We start from the raw sequence: 12,801 nt of genomic DNA on the forward strand, positions 1-12,801 counted from the left end.
CCTCCCCTCCCGGAGGACCTGAGCCCTCAGGACTACCTGGCCTCAGAACTACCTGGCCTGAGGAGTAAATGTCATTTGGCTTTTCATAGCCGGACATTTAGAGGTTGAAATAGCAGGTGCGGTAGAGAGAGTTGAAAACAGCAGGTCTGGGACAAGGTAGCACGTCCGGTGAACAGGTCAGGGTTCCATAGCCACAGGCAGAAGAGTGGAAACTGGAGCAGCAGCACGACCAGGTGGACTGGGGACAGCAAGGAGTCAGGTACCTGGCTCTGGCTATGGAACCCTGACCTGTTTACCGGACGTGCTACCTTGTCCCAGACCTGCTGTTTTCAACTCTCTCTCTCTACCACACCTGCTATTTCAACCTCTAAATGTCCGGCTATGAAAAGCCAAGTGACATTTACTCCTGATGTACTGACCTGTTGCAACCTCTACAACAACTGTGATTATTATTTGACCCTGCTGGTCATCTATGAAGGTTTGAACATCTTGGAGAAAAATCTGGCCTTAATGGCCATGTACTGTTATAATCTCCACCCGGGACACAGCCAGAAGGGGACTGGCCACCCCTCAGAGCCTGGTTCCTCTCTAGGTTTCTTCCTAGGTTTTTGCCTTTCTAGAGAGTTTTTCCTAGCCACTGTGCTTCTACATCTGCATTGCTTGTTCTTTGGGTTTTTAGGCTGGGTTTCTGTATAGCACTTTGTGACATCTGCTGATGTAAAAAGGGCTTTATAAATACATTTGATTGATTGATTTGATTGAATGCTGATTGGCTGAAAGCCGTGGGATATCAGACCGTATAACTCAGGTATGACAAAGCATTTATTTTTACTGCTCTAATTACATTGGTAACCAGTTTATAATAGCAATAAGGCACCTCGTGGATTTGTGGTATATGGCCAATATACCATGGCTAAGGGCTGTATCCAGGCACTCTGCGTTGCGTCGTGCTTAAGAACAACCCTTAGCCGTAGCATATTGGCCATATACCACACATTTACATTTACATTTTAGTCATTTAGCAGACGCTCTTATCCAGAGCGACTTACAGTTAGTGAATGCATACATGTTTTTTTTTGTTTTTTTTCATACTGGCCCCCCGTGGGAAACGAACCCACATCCCTGCCGGCCAAACCCTCCCCTACCTTGGACGACGCTGGACCAATTGTGCGTCGCCCATGGGTCTCCCGGTCGCGGCCGGCTGCGACAGAGCCTGGACTCGAACCAGGATCTCTAGTGGCACAGCTAGCACACACCTAGGGCAGTGGCAGTCATTACATTTTGTCAGCTGGTGATTGTCAAGCGAATAACTGCCGGTCTCACGGAAATTGACAGTTAATTAACAAACAGATTTAGCATCTCCTGGCTTCCACGCATAGCCTACAATTAATATGGCTGTGGGCTACACTAGTTCATTTGCTTAGAATTCCGTGGCATTATTTTATAGTATGAAGAATACAACATAGCTGAATAAAATAGAAAGGATATTTTCTCCAAACGATTTGAGTGAATCACACATGCGGCTAACCTGTGTGGAGCGGTTAACAAAGAAACAGGTACTCCTATATGCTTAATTTAGTTATATATGTAATTTTAGTTGTGATACAAAAATTGGCCTATATGTATAGATTTTTTATACATTCTAAGGCTGCATGATGCGACTAATGTTGCATGAAAGGCATGGGCTCTGCTTTGTTTTTTTGCACAGGCTGCACATACTTCATCAGTCTCTAATTCACAATTTGACAAGCACTTGATAATGCCTCAAATTTCCCGCCGGCATCCCCTTTGTGTGGCCGTAATGCCCCCTAAAATAATCCATGCCTTTTGTGGCCAGTGGCCGTTGTGCCCTTGGGCTGAATATAATAATTATAATTCCTTTCTCCCGGCTGCGTGCTCCGAAGCATCTCTCACTCACATGGCTCCCTCAGATATCTAAATTCTTATTAGCCAAAGCCCGTCACTTGATCGGGTCCTTCTCACAGGCTACAAGTGAAGACAGACACATCGGGGACGCAACTGCGCGCGTCCTTATCGAATTCCGAGGCGCATATTGAAGATGTTGGAAGAACTGTCCATATTTACTTTTCGTCAGCCAACAAGATGAGTAGGCCTAACGAACTGCAAAAGAACTAGCCTATGTCAGTCTACTATCCCCCATAGTACAAAAGTTGACCTATTCTGTGTGAGAAACAAATATTACAAACATAGTCTGGGACAGTTGTGGGATGCGATAGATCCCAAATTAATACAACCACTAGCTTCAAAAAACTGATGCAACAGATCAGAACATTTAGCTTAAAATGTTGATAAACTATTAGGCTTTTTATTCACATTATAAGCGCAGCAATGAGCACACGGCAGTAGGCTTTAATCGCGAATGATCCAAAATACAATCAATTAGCAGGAAAATACTATTCTCAAAAGTGACCACAAATGCGATTATGCATGTAATGCTTTATATTATCAAATCAAATTTGATTTGTCACATGCGCCAAATACAACAGGTGTAGACCTTACCGTGAATTGCTTACTTACAAGCCCTTAACCAACAATGCAGTTAAATAGAGTTAAGAAAATATTTACTAAATAAAATAAAGTAAAAAATAACAATAAAATAACAATAACAAGGCTATATACAGGGGGTACCGGTACAGAGTCATTGTGAGGGGGTACAGGTTAGTCGAGGTCATTTGTAGGTAGGGGTAAAGTGACTATGCATAGTTAATAAACAACGAGTAGCAGCAGTGTAAAAACAAAGGGGGGGGGGGGGGGGGGGGTGTCAATGTAAATAGTCCGGGTGGCCATTTGATTAATTGTTCAGCAGTCTTATGGCTTGGGGGTAGAAGCTGTTAAGGAGCCTTTTGGACTTGTCGCTCCGGTACCGCTTGCCGTGACTGGAGTCTTTGACAATTTTTTGGGCCTCTCTCTGACACCGCCTAATATATAGGTCTTGGATGGCAGGAAGCTTGGCCCCAGTGATGTACTGGGCCATACGCACTACACTCTGTAGCACCTTACGGTCGGATGCCGAGCAGTTGCCATACCAGGTGGTGATGCATCCGGTCAGGATGCTCTCGATGGTGCAGCTGTAGAACTTTTTGAGGATCTGGGGACCCATGCCAAATCTTTTCAGTCTCCTGAGGAGGAAAAGGTGTTGTCGTGCCCTCTTCACGACTGTCTTGGTGTGTTTGGACCATGATAGTTTGTTGGTGATGTTGACACCAAGGAACTTGAAGCTCGCAACCTGCTCCACTACAGCCCCGTCGATGTGAATGGGGTTGTGTTCGGCCCTCCTTTTCCTGTAGTCCACGATCAGCTCCTTTGTCTTGCTCACGTTAAGGGAGAGGTTGTTGTCCTGGCACCACACTCCCTATAGGCTGTCTCATCGTTGTCGGTGATCAGGCCTACCACTGTTGTGTCGTGAGCAAACTTAATGATGGTGTTGGAGTCGTGCTTGGCTACGCAGTCGTGAGTGAACAGGGAGTACAGGAGGGGACTAAGCACGCACCCCTGAGGGCCCCCCGTGTTGAGGAGCTTTCTCACAAAGGTGTTCCTTTTGTCCAGGTGGGAAAGGGCAGTGTGGAGTGTGATTAAGATTGCGTCATCTGTGGATCTGTTGGGGTGGTATGGGAATTGGAGTGGGCCTACGGTTTCTGGGATGATGGCGTTGATGTGAGCCATGACCAGCCTTTCAAAGCACTTCATGGCTACAGACATGAATGCTACGGGGCGGTAGACATTTTGGTTACCTTCGCTTAATTGGGCACAGGGACTATGGTGGTCTGCTTGAAACATGTAGGTATTACTGAATCAGTCAGGGAGAGGTTGAAAATGTCAGTGAAGACACTTGTCTGTTGGTCCGCGCATGCTCTGAGTACACGTCCTGGTAATCCTTCTGGCCCCGTGGCCTTGTGAATGTTGACCTGTTTAAAGGTCTTGCTCACATCGGCTATGGAGAGCGTGATCACACAGTCGTCCAGAACAGCTGGTGCTCTCATGCATGCTTCAGTGTTGCTTTCCTCGAAGCGAGCATAAAAGGCATTTAGCTCGTCTGGTAGGCTCGCATCACTGGGCAGCTCGCAGCTGGGTTTCCCTTTGTAGTCCAACTTCAGACGGGCCTGTATATGTGCTTTCTTGAGCAGGGGGACCTTGCGGGCGCTGCAGGATTTCAGTCCTTCACGGCGTAGTGTGTTACCAATTGTTTTCTTGGTGACTATGGTCCCAGCTGCCTTGAGATCATTGACAAGATCCTCCCGTGTAGTTCTGGGCTGATTCCTCACCATTCTCATGATCATTGCAACTCCACGAGGTGAGATCTTGCATGGAGCCCCAGGCCGAGGGAGATTGACAGTTATTTTGTGTTTCTTCCATTTGCGAATAATCGCACCAACTGTTGTCACCTTCTCACCAAGCTGCTTGGCGATGGTCTTGTAGCCCATTCCAGCCTTGTGTAGGTCTACAATCTTGTCCCTGACATCCTTGGAGAGCTCTTTGGTCTTGGCCATGGTGGAGAGTTTGGAATCTGATTGATTGATTGCTTCTGTGGACAGGTGTCTTTTATACAGGTAACAAGCTGAGATTAGGAGCACTCCCTTTAAGAGTGTGCTCCTAATCTCAGCTCGTTACCTGTATAAAAGACACCTGGGAGCCAGAAATCTTTCTGATTGAGAGGGGGTCAAATACTTATTTCCCTCACTGTAAGTGATAAGCTAATATTGTCACCCACCAGACTATTCTTGATTTAATCTTGTGTTTACATATACTAAATTATATATATATATATCAAAACTCTGTTTTCTCACGCAATTGCATAGCCTATAGAAATGTTGCGCAACATGAGCTCATGGGCTTTCATGAAGTGTTTGATTACATTTGCACTGATGTCAGCGTGATTAGATGGGTTTTGGGCTCCCGAGTGGCGCAGCGGTCTAAGGCACTGCATCTCAGTGCTTGAGGCATCACTACAGACCCCCTGGTTCGATTCCAGGCTGTATCACAACCGGCCGTGATTGGGAGTCCCATAGGGCGGCGCACAATTGGCCCAGCGTCGTCCGGGTTTGGCCGGTGTAGGCCATCCTTGTAAATAAGAATTTGTTCTTAACTGACTTGCCTAGTTAAATAAAGGTAAAATAAAATAAAAATAAAAATAAAAAGATGGACAATAGAGTGCTGAGTACCAGGCAGATAGCAAGTTTGATAGGCTACTAATGACCATCAGCAGCATCATTGCTTGGAGAAGCCCAATTAACGTGACTAAATAGTCACGTGGAATTTGACTGCGGTCATGACTCGTAACTTCCGGTGTGGCGGTAATACGGTCGCCCTAACCACGCCCCCTCTGGCTTTATTGCTTAAATAGACACTGGCTGGAATGCGGTTTTAAGCAATCAGCATCCAGGATTATACCCACCCCCATTGTATAATTCAAATTATTTTCTCCGAGGCCAATTTTTTTTCCAGCCATTTATGTTAACATTTTATATTCACGCTCTGAGGTCATGACCCCAGCTAGCCAGGGGAAGCAAAGACAGGCTAAAACTGCTTCTCCAATAGAAATCCCCGATCACACTTGTAGGCGATGTCATGGAGAAGTTGACTAGCTAAGCTCATGCGTAGAAACAGGTGATCGGGTCTAACGGTTGTCTCGCATGGAACTGCGCATGTGCAGGCCATCAAATCAAAGGCACTCCTTCGATATGAAGTTATTTTTGCCGAACATGAAAACGTGTCAGTTTGTCACTCTCACGAGGTTGGAGTAAGCTCCTGAGTGGCGCAGTGGTCTAAGGCACTGCATCGCAGTGCTAACTGTGCCACTAGAGATCCTGGTTCGAATCCAGGCTCTGTCGCAGCCGGCCGCGACCGGGAGACTCATGGGTGGCGCACAATTGGTCCAGGGTAGGGGAGGGAATGGCCGGCAGGGATGTATCTCAGTTGATAGAGCATGGCGTTTGCAACGCCAGGGTTGTGGGTTCGATTCCCACGGGGGGCCAGTATAAAAAAAAAAAAAAAAAAAACATGTATTCACTAACTGTAAGTCGCTCTGGATAAGAGCGTCTGCTAAATGACTAAAATGTAAAATGTAATGTAAATGTAATAAGTTCAACTACTTAAGATATTGGATCAAATCTAGGTTGTTCATATAGATTGAGAAAATTAACTAAGGAAGAATTTTTCACTTCTCTTACTAACTTTTCAAACCCCAAACCCCGGGACAGTTAGTTTGGTCTGCTTCACAAGGGTTCCCGGGAAATCTTGCGATGTTGCGCCTCTGGGTTTAGAAACTCTGTGGGGTAAGTGCCGGTTGGCTTGTTTAGCTGTCCACGTGCTCTGACAGAGTTCCTGGAGCATTTTCGCGTGACACTGCGGTCTGTCAAGTGCGCACTGAGTCCCAGTAAGAAAGATGTGTGTGAGTAGATTTTGTTGAAAACAAAGGTTGGCCCTTTTGGAGGCAGTCTCTAGTTCTTATTAGAAACTGGGTGGTTCGAACCCTGAATGCTGATTGGTTGACATCCGTGGTATATCAGACCATATACCATGGGTATGACAAAACATGTATTTTTACTGCTCTAATTACATTGGTAACCAGTTAATAAACAGCAATAAGGCACCTCTGGGTTTGTGGTATACTCCACATTGCGTCGTGCATAAGAACAGTCCTTAGCCATGGTATATTGGCCATATAATCTGGAGGCGAAAGAAACGCACACCTGTTTAGGCGATGTGCTGGCTAGCGGAGTAGAACACTTGAAAAAGAAAAAGGAGAGCCGCACACTCTAGCAGCTTAGATACAATAATTTAATAACTAATGTTTCGACAGACAAGCGGTCTTCATCGGCCATATAACCACACCCCCTCCGACCTTATTGCTTAAATCATACCTCAGTGATTGTTCTGTTCGTAACCAAGTGGGAAGTAGGAATTTACCACCATAGAGTTCGATTAGACTCTAGACGGATTAAACCCGTTTTGGCATTGGACATTGCCATTGCAGACAATGTGGTCCTCTGTAGCTCAATTGGTAGAGCATGGCGCTTGTAACGCCTGGGTAGTGGGTTCGATCCCCGGGACCACCCATACGTAAAAATGTATGCACACATGACTAAGCCGCTTTGGATAAAACCGTCTGCTAAATGGCATATTATATTATTATATTATTGCGGGCTTCACCATTTTAAAGAGCCACTGAACACGTCGATTGGCACGTGTGTTGTTCTGTTGCTCATTAGAAAAACAAGATTTCAGTCTTGGAGGTGTGTTTCCTGACCGATTCCGCACCTGGTTAATTATGCTTGTAACCCATGAGGCAATGTAGACGAGGAAGCCTATTTCACTTCCTCAAAATCCCCAGAATAAATCAAAGAAATCTGTAATTAATTTTGCAGTTTTTGCCGAGGATGTTTTAGTTGCACAATTTTACATCTAACTAAGGTGTTTGTTGCAGTATTTCTCAAGTTCAAAAACGCGCAACAAAGTCGGAGCTGCTGAGCAGGTCTGTCTCAATGTCTATGCTATTGGATAAAGCGCAATCAACGCAGCTCTTCACCCCATGTTTGTGGGCAAATGGACATAGTAATTTCAAAATCCAAACTTAATTTATCCGTTGTGATGCACGAATGTTCCAAACTCAGTTTTAGACTTGACTGACTTTATGACCAAAATTATCCTATTTACACTTTGTAGTCAATTTTGACACTAGAATCTAGAATGCCACATAGGAAGTTTTAAAATAGATTTGTTGCTTTTTAAAGTAGTCAACTGGGTGGGATTTCCTATGGGTGAAGGAAGTATCACGATTCCATCCGGGTCATCAGGAGAGATCAGCCAATTGATTTATATTCTTGAGCAAACATTCCATAACTGTATGTGGCAGTAAATCGCCATTCCTTGGCTCTATACCTGTTCAAACAACACAATCTAGATGGCAGTGTGCAACCTTTCAGTTTGTTTCCCAACTCATAGAAGTAGTAGAAGAAGAAAATGTACTACTTCAAAATGGAGATCGCCTCAATGGTGATTCCCGTTCGCGCACAGATTCCATAATGGGACATACAGTACCAGTCAAAAGTTTGGACACACCTACTCATTCAAGGGATTTTCTTTATTTTTACTATTTTCTACATTGTAGTGAAGACACCAAAACTATGAAATAACACACATGGAATCATGTAGTAACCCAAAAAGTGTTAAACAAATCCAAATATATTATAATGTTAGATTTCTCAAAGTAACCACCCTTTGCCTTGATGACAGCTTTGCACACTCTTGGCATTCTCTCAACCAGCTTCATGAGGAATGATTTTCCAACAGTCTTGAAGGAGTTCCCACATATGATGAGCACTTGTTGGCTGCTTTTCCTTCACTCTGCGGTCCAACTCATCCCAAACCATCTCAATTGGGTTGATTGTGGAGGCCAGGTCATCTGATGCAGCACTCCATCACTCTCCTTCTTGGTCAAATAGCCATTACAAAGCCTGGAGGTGTGTTTCAGGTCATTGTCCTGTTGAAAAACAAATGATAGTCCCACTAAGCACAAACCAGATGGGATGGCTATCGTTGCAGAATGCTGTGGCAGCCATGCTGGTTAAGTGCGCCTTGAATTCTAAATAAATCACAGACAGTGTCACCAGCAAAGCACCCCCACAGCATCACACCTCCTCCATGCTTCACTGTGGGAACCACACATGCGGAGATCATCCGTTCACCTACTCCGCGTCTCACAAAGACACGGCGGTTGGAACCAAAAATCTCAAATGTGGACTCATCAGACCAAAGAACAGATTTCCACCGGTCTAATGTCCATTGCTCGTGTTACTTGGCCCAAGCAAGTCCCTTCTTCTTATTGGTGTCCTTTAGTAGTGGTTTCTTTGCAGCAATTCGACCATGAAGGCCTGATTCACGCAGTCTCCTCTGAACAGTTGATGTTGAGATGTGTCTGTTACTTGAACTCTTTTTTTGGGCTGCAATCTGAGGTGCAGTTAACTCTAATGAACTTATCCTCTGCAGCAGAGGTAACTCTGGGTCTTCCTTTCCTGTAGCGGTCCTCATGAGAGCCAGTTTCATCATAGCGCTTGATGATTTTTGCGACTGCACTTGAAGAAACTTTCAAAGTTCTTGACATTTTCCGGATTGATTGACCTTCATGTCTTAAAGTAATGACGGACTGTCGTTTCTCTTTGCTTATTTGAGCTGTTCTTGCCATAATATGGACTTGGTCTTTTACCAAATGGGGCTATCTTCTGTATACCACCCCTACCTTGTCACAACACAACTGATTGGCTCAAACGCATTAATTCCACTAATTAACTTTTAACAAGGCACACCTGCATTCCAGGTGACTACCTCATGAAGCTGGTTGAGAGAATGACAAGATTGTGCAAAGCTTGTAATCCATGATAGTTCGCAAGCCCTGCCACATACGACGAGCGTCAGAGCCGGTGTAGTAGGATTCAATCTTAGTCCTGTATTGACGCTTTGCCTGTTTGATGGTTCGTCTGAGGGCGTAGCGGGATTTCTTATAATTGTCCGGATTAGTGTACCACTCCTTGAAAGCAGCAGCTCTAGCCTTTAGCTCAGTGTGGCTGTTGCCTGTTATCCATGGCTTCTGGTTGGGATATGTACGTACAGTCACTGTGGGGACAATGTCGTCGATGCACTTATTAATGAAGCCGGTGACTGATGTGGTATACTCCTCAATGCCATCGGATGAATCCCGGAACATATTCCAGTCTGTGCTAGCAAAACAGTCCTGTAGCTTAGCATCCGCTTCATTGGACCACTTCCATATTCAGCGCGTCACTGGTACTTCCTGTTTGAGTTTGTGCTTGTAAGCAGGAATCAGGAGGATAGTTATGGTCAAATTTGCCAAATGGAGGGCGAGGGAGAGCTTTGTACGCGTCTCTGTGTGTGGAGTAAAGCTGATCTAGAGTTTTTTTCCTCTAGTTGCACATGTGACATACTGGTCGAAATTAGGTAAAATGGATTTCAGTTGTCCTGCATTTAAGTCCCCGGCCACTAGGAGCGGTACCTCTGGATAAGCATTTTCTTGTTTGCTTATGGCTTTATACAGCTCGTTGAGTGCGGTCTTAGTGCCAGGATCGGTTTGTGGTGGTAAATAGACAGCTACGAAGAATATACAGTATCTCACAAATGTGAGTATACCCCTCACATTTTTGTCAATATTTGAGTATATCTTTTCATGTGACAACACTGAAGAAATGACACTTTGCTACAATGTAAAGTAGTGAGTGTACAGCTTGTATAACAGTGTAAATTTGCTGTCCCCTCAAAATAACTCAACACACAGCCATTAATGTCTAAACCGCTGGCAACAAAAGTGAGAACACCCCTAAGTGAACATTTCCAAATTGGGCCCAATTAGCCATTTTCCCTCCATGGTGTCATGTGACTCGTTAGTGTTACAAGGTCTCAGGTGTGAATGGGGAGCAGGTGTGTTCAACTTGGTGTCATCGCTCTCACACTCCCTCATACTGGTCACTGGAAGTTCAACATGGCACCTCATGGCAAAGAACTCTCTGAGGATCTGAAAAAAAGAATTGTTGCTCTACATAAAGATGGCCTGGGCTATAAGAAGATTGCCAAGATCCTGAAACTGAGCTGCAGCACGGTGGCCAAGACCATACAGCGGTTTAACAGGACAGGTTCCACTCAGAACAGGCCTCGCCATGGTCGACCAAAGAAGTTGAGTGCACGTGCTCAGCATCATATCCAGAGGTTGACTTTGGGAAATAGACGTATGAGTGCTACCAGCATTGCTGCAGAGGTTGAAGGGGTGGGGGGTCAGCCTGTCAGTGCTCAGACCATACGCTGCACACTGCATCAAATTGGTCTGCATGGCTGTCGTCCCAGAAAGAAGCCTCTTCTAAAGATGATGCACAAGAAAGCCCGCAAACAGTTTGCTGAAGACAAGCAGACTAAGGACATGGATTACTGGAACCATGTCCTGTGGTCTGATGAGACCAAGATAAACTTATTTGGTTCAGATGGTGTCAAGCGTGTGTGGCGGCAACCAGGTGAGGAGTACAAAGACAAGTGTGTCTTGCCTACAGTCAAGCATGGTGGTGGGAGTGTCATGGTCTGGGGCTGCATGAGTGCTGCCGGCACTGCGGAGCTACAGTTCATTGAGGGAACCATGAATGCCAACATGTACTGTGACATACTGAAGCAGAGCATGATCCCCTCCCTTCGGAGACTGGGCCGCAGGGCAGTATTCCAACATGATAACGACCCCAAACACACCTCCAAGACGACCACTGCCTTGCTAAAGAACCTGAGGGTAAAGGTGATGGACTAGCCAAGCATGTCTCCAGACTTAAACCCTATTGAGCATCTGTGGGGCATCCTCAAACGGAAGGTGGAGGAGTGCAAGGTCTCTAACATCCACCAGCTCCGTGATGTCGTCATGGAGGAGTGGAAGAGGACTCCAGTGGCAACCTGTGAAGCTCTGGTGAACTCCATGCCCAAGAGGGTTAAGGCAGTGCTGGAAAATGATGGTGGCCACACAAATATTGACACTTCTGGCCCAATTTGGACATTTTCACTTAGGGGTGTACTCACTTTTGTTGCCAGCGGTTTAGACATTAATGGCTGTGTGTTGTGTTATTTTGAGGGGACAGCAAATGTACACTGTTATACAAGCTGTACACTCACTACTTTACATTGTAGCAAAGTGTCATTTCTTCAGTGTTGTCACATGAAACGATATACTCAAATATTTACAAAAATGTGAAATATGAAACTCTTGGTAAATAGTTTGGTCTACAGCTTACCATGAGGTACTCTAACTCAGGCGTGCAAAACCTCGATACTTCCATAATATTAAAGATTGCGCACCAGCTGTTGTTGACAAAGAGACACACACCACCCCCCTGATCTTACCGGAGGCTGCTGTTCTGTCTTGCCGATGCACTGAAAACCCAGCAACTGTATATTATAGATGTCCTTGTTCAGCCACAACTCTGTGAAACATAGGATATTACGGTTTTTAATGTCCCGTTGATAGGATAGTTTCAAATGTGATTGCACGTTCGCCAGTAGAACGGAGGGTAAAGGTGGATTATCCACTCACCAACGCAGGCTTGCCATGCATCCGGCTCTTCGACCTCTGCAACGTTGTCTCCTCTTCATACAAATGACGGGGATTTGGGCCTGGTCCGGGAGGAGCAGTATATCCTTTGTGTCAGACTCATTAAAGAAAACATCCTTGTCCAGTTCGAGGTGAGTAATCGCTGTTCTGATGTCCAGAAGCTCTTTTCGGTCATAAGAAACGATGGCAGAAACATTATGTACAAAAAAAGTAACAAAGAGAGCAAGAAAACACAAAATAGCACAATTGGTAAGGAGCCCGTAAAATGGCTGCCGTCCCCTCCGGCGCCATACGAGGATGTAAAGGCGTTTTTTCCCAAAGTTGACGAAATACCATGTGCGTCCACTTATATCAGTGCATTCGTAACAACCTAAGCATCACTAAACTAAGATTAGATCAAATAAACCTCATGTAGCAAATTAACAATTAGATTTATTTCGACACTCATTTACCTCCATACAAAAATTGCTCAATTCGTGGGTTTATTTTTTTGTGGACAGATTTTGGGCAGAGTAAAACCTCTCGCTTCGCCTCTTCCTCTCTGATACGACAGAGGTGTGCAAGACATGTGGGGGAAGGTGTAGTGGGAGATGACTGGTTGGTAGATTAAGCCGATTAAGCCAATGCCTATCGCGCAGGGAGTTTCACGTCTTTGTTATTGGCTAACGAAGGCCTAATTTGATGCATTGGTCCAC

The sequence above is a fragment of the Coregonus lavaretus genome, assembly GCF_964263955.1.
Source record: "Coregonus lavaretus genome assembly, chromosome: 3".
NCBI lineage: Eukaryota > Metazoa > Chordata > Actinopteri > Salmoniformes > Salmonidae > Coregonus > Coregonus lavaretus.